Source organism: Trifolium pratense, linkage group LG4, assembly GCF_020283565.1.
Source record: "Trifolium pratense cultivar HEN17-A07 linkage group LG4, ARS_RC_1.1, whole genome shotgun sequence".
Taxonomy (NCBI): Eukaryota; Viridiplantae; Streptophyta; class Magnoliopsida; order Fabales; family Fabaceae; genus Trifolium; species Trifolium pratense.
In genome coordinates this window covers 45,906,527-45,917,872 of record NC_060062.1, presented here as the reverse complement: position 1 = coordinate 45,917,872, position 11,346 = coordinate 45,906,527, and the positions used below count along the sequence as shown (strand labels likewise).

At 31.2% G+C, this 11,346-nt stretch overlaps 1 non-coding gene across 1 annotated transcript; it reads left to right on the top strand.

Moving 5' to 3' along the window:
• Nucleotides 1-8,521: 8,521 nt before the first annotated feature.
• Nucleotides 8,522-8,593, top strand: TRNAM-CAU. Its single transcript has one exon. It is a non-coding gene; the product is annotated as a tRNA-Met (tRNA).
• Nucleotides 8,594-11,346: the final 2,753 nt, after the last annotated feature.

Genomic DNA, 11,346 nt, shown 5'->3' with positions numbered 1-11,346 from the left:
TCTAATACAATACTCCATCCGTCCCAGAATATAAGTAAAAGTTGGTCAATAAAAGTGAATGTATTTAGTTCAAATCTTTAATCAAATATATCAAGTTTTGACTCATTTTTACTAATATTTTGGGACGGGGTAACACTAGGTGTTCCTAAAAAGGAGAGGCACATCGTCTAGAGTCATAGAGCAATGGCTAGTCCGTACTTCTTGTCATCATAAAAAAGTAATTTTATACTTCTCACACCATGTTATCCATTTTAAATCATTGCCATTAAAAATAATCAATGGGTAGATTTAAATTTGGGCATGTTACACAAATTTTATCGTTTGTGTATGTTAAACGCCACCCATTTGTGCATGTTAGAAGCCTTCAATGTTGAAATATGGGTGAGGCTACTCTATTAGGTTATATAGCCCATTAATGTTTGAGTTAAGCTCAATTCTGGTAACCCATGAAGTAAGTAGGTCACTTGAATCCAAGGCAGCTAATTTATACAGTATGTGTTAGTCTATCTAGTTGAACCGACCCAATTGACAACTCTAATTTGAAGAGGTTACATTTTCACACTGTAACAAATTAATGATTTAAATATAAATTACAATCCTCTCGAATGCAATTTTCATCTAAAGCAGTTCAGTAAAAATCTCCACCTTCAATTTTTTTTTTAATGATTTAAACATTAACTACAGAATAAGAAATGAATGAGAGATCACACTGAATGAAGATTGCATAATTTGCATTGGTGCGCATCTCCTTCCGAGCCAAACACTAAGTACTTTGACAGCAGAAATTTCTCCAAAAAATCCAATTAAATTGTTCCATTGTTAATTGGGTTCAAACTTCAAAGGTTCCTATCTGGAAATTTAGCAGCTTAATCTCACTTTCATTTGACATTTACTGATCTAGTTTAAAATAAAATGCACAAAAAACAACTATTGTTTCTCCACGTCTTGTTGCTAAAGAAATTAAAGTGAAGGGAATGCATTGGCCAACTTATCTTTGCATTTACATCATGTATTCTCATTTGGCAGATACAATTATCAAAAGTTTGATTATTACTACTAGTACTCCTAAAATTCTTTATATCAATTATTAAAGTAATCATCCACATTATTATTAATATTATATAATTAATTGGGATTAGAGGCAATTATACGTGGAAGTGTTAGGCAAGGTTCTTCACGCGCACGTGCTATCTTTGCATAGTGAAATTTATATAAATATTGTTTAAATGTGGAAACACTTAGGCCACATATAGCTTAGAGACAAGAAACAAAAAATAAAGCCATGAAGAGGAAAGTGACCGCCAATTTTATTAATTTATTAATTACCATAAAATTAATGGGGACACAAAAGATTTAAAAAGTGATTAATTATTGTCATTGATATTATTACATTCCAATAAAACAACTTAAGGTTTGTGTTGTGGAGTATATCCAACTAGTTCACTATTATTTTAAGATACTATACTAGTAGTTAGTTTACAAGTTGATATATTAGTTATACCTTTTCTTTTACTAAATATTTATTTATACCTTTTTTTTTGACACTCTGACATTCAAGTCAATATGAAAATGTGAAGTGAAGTTACATACATGTTGAATGTGAATAACTTATATAGAGTGAGGAATAATGAACCATTGGATAGTATTAAGGCGTGGCTGATGACATCCTTCAATATTATGCTCTAAGTATTCATTAAAGTCACAAAGGTGTTGCGATTTTCAGAGATATTACGTTAGTTGTTGTTGATATGAAGACATCTTAAAATGAAAACATGATAGGCCTTGTTTCTTCTAGCACCGGGCGAGTCAGGCGAGCATGAGCCTTAGCCCGGTACAAAACATTTCTTAATTCGATAATTTACTTTTTCTTATTTTTTTTCCATATATGTACAGATTTCCACTTGTTTTAATTTTAAGTACATCCACAAGTGGCTAATTAAAGTCAAATTTGGCTAGCAAAAAAAAATTAATTTTCTTTAGTTTTTGTTTTCAACTTAACAGTTAAAATAGCAAACAGTACACTTGTGGAGGACAAACATCTCTTTCCTAGCTTCTTCTATATTAGGGTCATGTGACCACACTTGCCGGGTTTTAATGTGACAACTATGTTATAATTAATATTATCCTTAAGAGGTCTATGGAAGTTTAAATCCAAATTCTTGTTAGACAATTGAAAGGGAAAGCTATATGAGGAAAAAACCTACTACACTACTGAGTGTATAGTTTAATTTGTTTGTCTTAATCATGCATTTACTGTGACTATTAAATTTCTCAGTGAATTACCTTGATATTTCAGTCCAGTCTACCATTAGCAATGGTCAGGATCAATTGACTTTGAAGTTTGAATCACAATGACAAAGGTGAATAGTGGGAAGGGAAGGCTTGAGCATTGAGCACATAAGTTGCTTACTTTTATTTATTTAATTATTACTACCTCCTGTCAATCCGTGTATTTTTCATGTTCGAATTCTAAAGTTTGAGTAATGAAAATATGCTTCAAATTCTAATGTTCTATAACTCGAGTGAGGTATTTATAAAAAATTGGAAGCGCAAGAGAGAAAGGGAGGGAAGAGATTCTCTTTTATTGTAAACGGTAACATATGTAATTGTTGGATTCTTTCTCTTAATATATAGGATTTAGCGTTTTATATTTTGTAAAACCGTTTTTGACATAAATAATTTGAAGATTATTCTTTAAAGAATTAAATTCATGGAACTAAACTCATGGAGATCATACCAAGTGTATATGTTTGGGTTGGAGGAGACAAAAATTGTATTATTTTTTAAGGTACATATTTGTATGACACAAAAATTGTATATTTTCAGAACATTTTAAGTGATTTTTGTGTGGAACAAATGTAATGAAACTAATACTGTATTTACTTAGCCACAAAATCATCATATATGGTGTCTGCAAGTTGTTGTATAGGAAATTCATTTCAATTATATTTTTTTTTAAAATGAAAGTTGTTGTATGGAATAATATGGGTCTGCAAATAGCAAAACCCTTTAATTTTTGTCATGGACCAGACAGAACATTTGCGGAGCCCATATTAATTGCAGGACCTGGGAGGCCATGATATTAGAAAATTTCTCATCCCACCTACCCACTTTCTCACACACTCCCTGGAAATTTTATTTTTGCCCTTGGTCAAAAAATTCGGAACGCGTTTTCCGAATTTTTTTAGTTCAAATTTGGAAAAAATTCGGAAAACACATTCCGAAGTTATTTTTAAAGGCAAAAAAAATTCGGAAAACGCGTTCCGAATTTTTTGACCAAGGGCAAAAATGGAAAAACAGGGAGTGTGTGAGAAAGTGGGTAGGTGGGATGAGAAATTTTCATGATATTACGGAGCCTAATACATACAATATTCTCATGAAAAATACTTCATACCTCCACACCTAGACACATACACCCCACGATTTCTCTAAATTCCAAAAAAATAAAAATTTAAAGGACTAAATTTCAATTTTGTATCTCACATTTTTTACAAAATAAAAAATCTCTCAAAATTTCAGGACATTTATCTCTGCCACTATAAATTTTCTGAAACAAAAGTGAGTATTAAAAATATTCTAAACAGAAAAATATATTTCATCAATTTTAAAATGCCATAACATTAACTCATTAAGACACACAATTCTTTTATTTTACTTTTTTATATGTGGAAAATTTGTGCTACAAAATGTGAAAAACACCGGAAATCCAAAATTTAAAATTATAGGAATGATTTTCTTTAAGTACTGGAATTCCTTTTATACTCAGTTTTTATTGAAATGTTTGAAGGATTCATTTTGAATTTTGCATGGTTTGTTGGGGTGTGAGAACAAGGTGTGGTGGTTGTATGGTGTAGATTTTTCTATTCACATATGATTTGCTCGTCTGGCTTATTCTGTTGACAATTTAACATTCTTCATAATTGTTGCAGGCATATTTAGGTACCGTTTGACCTAACTTTTTTCCTCTTCTTTTGAGCTTATGCAAACAGCTTATGCAATTTTTATGTATTATTATAAGTTTTTCAAGGTAGTTTATGATAAAATAGCTTATAAAAATACAATTTTGACTAGTATGAACTTATAAAATAACATAAAACCTAATTTATATTGCATAAGCTGTTTGCATAAGCTCAAAAGAAGAGGAAAAAAAGCTAGGCCAAACGGTACCTTAACACTTTATAAAATGTTCATTCATTAAAAAAATTTAAAATTACGTTCATTCATTGGAATTTTTTAACATTGGATAAATTAAATATGAATTTTTTAAAAACCAAAATTCAAGATAAAAGTTGGAACATGGTTGAACAAGTTAGCAACTTAGCTAGTTGTATGAGGAACTTGGCATAGATGTAAAGACAAGTGAAAGAACTAAAGTTGTGAATTTGAAAAAGTTCACATTTAAGTCCCACATTGGATGGGTCACTACCTTTAGTAGTGTTTATATACCACAAAGTGGCAACCAAGGGTGTGCCCTTGGGGTACCCACTTTTGTAAGAAAGGGAGACCGCACACAATGTCAAATATCACACGCGCGCGCCGCCGCCGTTCGGGCCGGGCTTGGTGATATCTTAATTTTTAATACTCAGAAGTGAAAAAATTAATTAATAATTAATTTTCACTAAGTGTGACCGGTTCAAAAACGCACATGTTTTTTGTGCTTAATGTCAAGTTAAACGGAATTATTACCGTTATTAATTTTTGAACTCAGTCATAACTGAGATTCCTGAAATCGTGGCCACGTTTTTGATGTGCTGGCCCTGATTCTCTCCCACTTCTTGCTCCACATCAGTTGCATTCTTTCCCTATAAATACACATCAGTTCTCACAATTATTTTTCACGTTAAAACTGCAACTCTCTTCTCTCTCTCTCTCTCTCAATATTCTTACTTCTAAATTTATTTTCTTGTTGGTTCAGAGAAAGTGGTTTACCACTTCGAATTGATATTCGTATATCAATCTAGACTGGTTCGTAGTAACCATCGGAGGTGTTTTTCTGACCGTTTTCTACAGTGCAGTAGTTAACGATATTTTCGCTTGAATTGGCTGTTTTATCCTGGGGACTTCACGGTTGATAGTCTACCTTGCACAATTTGGGTAGTGCCGTGAAACGTCTTAAAGAGAGCGTATCGAACCGCGACTCGGCCGATAAATTCACAGTTGCTATTATTTTCAAAACGATTTTTAAAACCGAAAAATAACAAGTAACATAAATATGAATTAGAAATCATATTTTGAGCTCAATTTTTTGTGATTAATTCAATTAATTAATTTGCTTGTGTGTAGATTTTTATTAATTCATAAATTTCCTCATAAATCACTGTCACCAGGAAAATTGGTTAATTTAGTTTAAAATATGAGATTTGTCTTAAATTTGTATTATTTTGCCTAACCTACTTTTTTTTAACAGCAAAAAATAAAGTATATATAAATAATTGAAATCAGTACAAAAGATATTTAACCCATAATCGAAGGATAAGTACAAGTAATACATCATCCATCACTACAATGAAAAATCAATACAACAATGAAGATACAAATACTTTCCCACCCCAATGTACCCTTCATATATTAGCTCACTATACAATTAAAAGGGTAAACACATCACTCATAACATTTGCGGATCTATAGTCCGACCAACTCGGACAAAAAATTGGTATTTTAAGGGTTAGTGTGGGGCAAAATTGAAATTTTTATGGATTAGTTTAGAGTAAAACTAAGATTTTTTTTTGTTAAAAACTGAAAGAAAAAAAAATTGTGCAAAACTGAGATTTTTGTTTAAAATTGAAATTTTGCTCAGACTTTATACATTTTCTGGCTCCGTCACTGGCTCATAAAATAAATATGGTGAATTAGCCTTTTTTGATAACAGTCATTTTCATGAGACTAGTTGTATCTTTTCAAAAATCTCCTTTGACTCTCTAACCTTTGACGCAATTTTTTATTTATTCCGTGACCGCCAAAGCAAACAAATGACTGAGATGCCTTTGAGACTATTATTGCATTCCCTATAAATGCAAAAAAAAGCTCTCAAACAAATAGGAAATAGACTCCGGCATTACCGTAGTCATACCAAACAACTTATGGACCATTGCCCACACCGCCCAAGCCGAAGAACACACCAAACAAGTGATTTTCCGATTAACTAACTTCCCTATAAGCCACTTACAACGCCGCCTCGAGACTTTAAATTATCCTTCTAATTAATAAATTAGTTTTTGCTGATAGTCATCCATGTAGTGCTTGCCAAGAGAAAATTATACAATTCTTGCTCCTAACTAAGAAGTTTTTTCTCCATGTAAGTCATCAATACCAATTATCACGTTCCTAAACACTGATTTCTTTAATTGTAAGTTCCGGTTGAAGAAATGCTTTAAACAATCGCGAAAAAATGTCACAAAGAGGAGCCGATCCAACCCATTTATGTTGCCAAATTTTGGTAGTCCCACCACTACCCAATTTTTCAGAAAAAATCTCTTGTGTCCAATCTCCCGCCACACCTCCACCCCCACTACCAATTCTTTCCACCATAGCGAGTATTTTTTTCCATTCCCCGATATTAATTTTAGATTTCCAATACTGCCATATTTTGCCTCCAACACCTTCCACCACTAACAACCTCTAATGCCATTTAGCTAGCAAATAATCATTGAACCATTTAAAATCATTCACCCCAAGGCCCCCTTCACAAAATTGACACATTAAATACCCCTTAATGCCCCTTCATATACAAATTAAGGGGTATTTTATAAAGGTCCATACACAAAATTGACACATTAAATACATTGCATCCTTTTCTTAATATATGTAAGAAAATATGCAAAAGGAACTTATAAATATAAAGAACAAATTTAGTATTTGTCGACAAAAATATGTGAATTAAATAAGATTTTTTTTTGAATAATCTAAATTAGTCCATCCAAATTGGTACCGAAAAGAATCAAACAAGAGACTTTAAGGAAGAGCACACTTCCATGTCTCAAGTCAATACCACCAAAACAACTAAAATGAGTTGTAACTTAAATAAAATTATGGTGCATGTATTTTAGCTCAGGGATTAAAACTTAGTTTTTTTACCTCGAGGTACTAAGTTCAAATTCTCCGAAGAATATTTGTATTGAAAGTTAATTACACAAGTTTTAAGATTATTTTATTATCTTTGATTTCTTAACTAGTACTTCAAAAATACTAGCTACTATTTTTCTTATTATAATGAGATGATTTCTAAGGATTATTTATGCTGTATGATTTTAAATATAAACAATTAACACACAGACAAAAATTCCATACAATTTTCATATTACATGGATTGCGAGATGACATGAATATTGAAAATAAGTAAAAATCTGCATTTAATTTCATGAAAATAAATAAAAATAAATATTGAAAATAATAAAAATTAATTTTTTTCTCTTATAATTTGGGACATTAAAAAATAATCTTTTTTAATTATAATATGGAACGGGAGGGAGTATATAGCTTATTATTACAAACCATCCATGTGGAATGTATACGTGAAAACATTTTTTATTTGATTGATCCCATGAAATTTGCAGCAGCAAATATACCTTTCCATAGGCACTTGTCTAGAGCGAAAAAGACGAAAGAGGCATGCAACCCCAGGCTTATCGTATATTGTCTAAAGCGTGATCACATGCTTCTCAAAGTTCTTAGAAAGATTAATAATGTTATTTTTTTTAATTATTTTTAAGATAGTTTAGTTGTTAAAATTTCACATGATTCGAATTTTAAATAATGCCTATAAAATATGATGACATGGTGTTTTTAAGTTCACAGAAATTTAACGATAATAAAATAAATTATAAGAATTTAATTAAATATGAATATTTCAGCTCATAACGTCGTAAAAACATTATTCTTTTTGGTCAGCCATAAAAATATTTTTTTTGGCAACTTGTTTCAATGCCTACTAGCTCTAGCTAATTCAGATTTAACTACGTAGTTTACAACCAAACAAAAATTAGTGGGACCAAATGAAAAATCAATTGAGAGCAAGAAGAATATTTTTCCCAAAATTCAGCAAAAAAAACAATGAAAATATAGACTAAATCCCAATGAACAAGTAGCTTAATATAGTAAGCAAAAATTAAAATATAATTTCACAAAGTAACAAAAGAGAAGAAAAGAGAATCAATCACAAGCTGGAATGTCAAGGTGAAGACACATTGTGATTGTCCAGTTAAGTAAAGCATCAAACTTTTGATCAAGACACATAAGCATATGAGTACATCGTTAAACCGTTACTTCCTTTTCATGCTTTTCTATCTTTTCTTTTGTTATGTTTCTCCCACATACTTTTGTCTCAAGGGTTGGCACGTTCTTGTAAGTTTTACATTATTGTGTCATGCTCAATTTAGTTCAGATATACAAATAATATTATATTATGGTAAGAGCTAAGAAATAGTTAATATGGTGGACCACTATATCAAAGTTGAGTGAGGAAAAGCGATGAACTTCTTTATATCAACTATATATATTACAGTTTACGAAATGTATTCAACAAATCAGAGTGGCGCAGCGGAAGCGTGGTGGGCCCATAACCCACAGGTCCCTGGATCGAAACCAGGCTCTGATAGAAAACATGTTTTTTTTTTCGATTTTTTACTGTTCACGCGCACAGTATTTTTTTTAAAATTGTTTGGACGAAAACGCGCACGGTATCTTATTGCCTCTGGACATTGCAAAAGAATATTCGTTCAACAGGACAAAATTTATAAACTAAGATGTATATTTAGTGAAAATTAACAATACTTTTATGGCATAAAAAAAAAAATTTATAAGCACAAAACCAAAAAGTGAAAATTAATCATTTTTTTTGTTACATGAGAAACAAAAAAGTAAAATTAAAAACTAGGTCTTAATAAAGGATATTCAGTGGCTCTTTGTTTTCTGGCTAGCGTGTCATTGCAGGTTGGCAACCAAAGCTAGGCTTCAGAAATTTGGTGTGATAGTCAATTTGAAGTGTTGTTTCTGTCACAATGATGAAACTATTAACCACCTTTTTTTTGGCTGTACTGAGTTGAAAAATATTTGGCATAAGGTTCTCATGTGGTTGAAAGTCGATCATATCCCCATGGAGTGGAATGAGGAATTAAGATGGATCACTAGATCTAGCAAAGGAAAAGGGTGGAAGGCCCAACTGCTCAAAAGTGCGGCTGCTGAAACAGTTTACACATTGTGGAAATATAGAAATGATGTTTGCTTTGGTAATCAAGTATATAATACAAACATAGATGAAGATATTATCAACACTATAGTTTATAGAGGTTGGAGAAGTCCTAAACTTAGGGAGCATATTGCTCACTTGCTTATTTAGTTTAGCTTTCTCTTTTGTTTTCCTTGTCCGTTTGATGGTTGGATCCTGACTGATCACCTTGTACAAAACTGTTTTTGTTTGAATCTATCATATATTTGCTTAAAAAAAAAAAAGGATATTCAGTGGCGGCTTGCACACATGTGCGAGAGTGCGACGACATCAGGCCTCAAAATTTTGAGGTCTTATAATATTACTTATATATTATTTATACCTATAAAATATCAATATTAATAGATTAATTTTTAGACCCTAAAATAATATATATATATATATATATATTGTTAATGTTCATAAAATATCATTTTAGTATCAATAGATTAGTTATATATACTTGTAAAATTTAACATTAGATTAGGAGGTTCCTCTTCTTTTTTTTTTTTTTTGAAAAAGTTGATGGTTTATAAGTACCACCAACTTATTTACAAAGAAAATACTACAATTGCTGCTGCCAAGGATCGAACCCCTGACCAACAGCCTACACCCGCTCAGTCAGCAAGTGCCAACTGAGCTACCCCACCCACCCAGGAGGTTCCTCTTTGACGTTATATACAAAGATAATTATTTTGTATTTCTTGTTCCATTTGATTTAATGCAATTGATTTAATATTGATAATTTATATGTTTACAAGAATAAAAATAGTTTTTTTTATATTATATGCAATTTAAATCGACAATATTTAAAAAAAAATATTTTTTTTATTAAGGAGCCACTTTTATATTTTGCACAGAGCCTCCTAAAACTCAGAGACGCCCCTGATATTCCTACAATATCAACTAGTAAAGGTTGAAGAGAGACGATGTAATGGTTCATGCACCATCACAAAAAGACTCTTAATGATTAGCACCTAGGTTAATTAATAAGCATATCCATGCAATAGTTTTCTTCCCAAATATGATGAATTGAAATATCTCAATCCTTAATCAAATAAGTCTAAATGAGCTCCAAGAGGTTGGCATAATGATGGAGCCTCGACACTTCCTTCGACACCAAATGCACTACATGAAGAGAGTCCAAAAAACAAACCAGTTTCTTATAACCAGCATCCCAACAAAACTTAATCCAAACTATAAGAGCATCATGAATTTCTCCATGCAAAATATTGGACAAACCCATAGTATCGATTGAACACATCAAACACTAATTTGTTACAAGTGCACCAGAGGTTTCACATTATGAGAGGAGAGACATTCACAATCTCATGGATTAACATTTTTAAAATATCTTTCATATTACTTAATAGAATATTATCGCACAACGAGGACACATTTGACAAAATATGAGACATTATTAATGGATAATAGATTCATCTTCTCCATTACAACACAAAATTATTAATGGATAAGATGGATAATAGATTCATTTTACCCTTGGTGGACATGTTAACATTACCCTAAAAACATTTACCCCCTCGATGTTGCAAGACATTTTTTTTTTATTTGGTCTTAAATGAAGTCGTAATCCACTAAAATTAAACCCACATATAATTGTGAGATTCCAGGTTTAAATCTGGGTCACGATGCATGTCTGGCCTAACGATTTCGGCATTTATTGCAAGACATATTTAGTTGGAAGAGAAATTATGACAAACTTGCAAAATAAAAAATGCACACTTGCTGAAAATGATCATTTTCAAATTGAAATTTGGAAATCCGCATATCTAGAGATAAATTGAAAAACATCTTTTATTAAGTGTTTGTTATCATCAAAACACTAAATGAATAAGATATTGTTTAGAATACATTTTGCACTAACAGTTACAAGCAGTAAAAAATCTCGACCGCAGAATTTTTATCGTATAGTTCTTGTACAAACAATTAGATTAGGATTCGAACATATAACCTTTTAGTTATATTTCTTTATAAACTTAGCACTAAGCCATATCAATTATGTTGAAATAATTTTCTAACCAACAAGTAATCAACATAATTTAAATGCACACTTTTAAAACTTAACACGTTTTATTTTTCTTTCTACAAACAAAAACCACTTTTTTCTTCCATCTACAAAATCA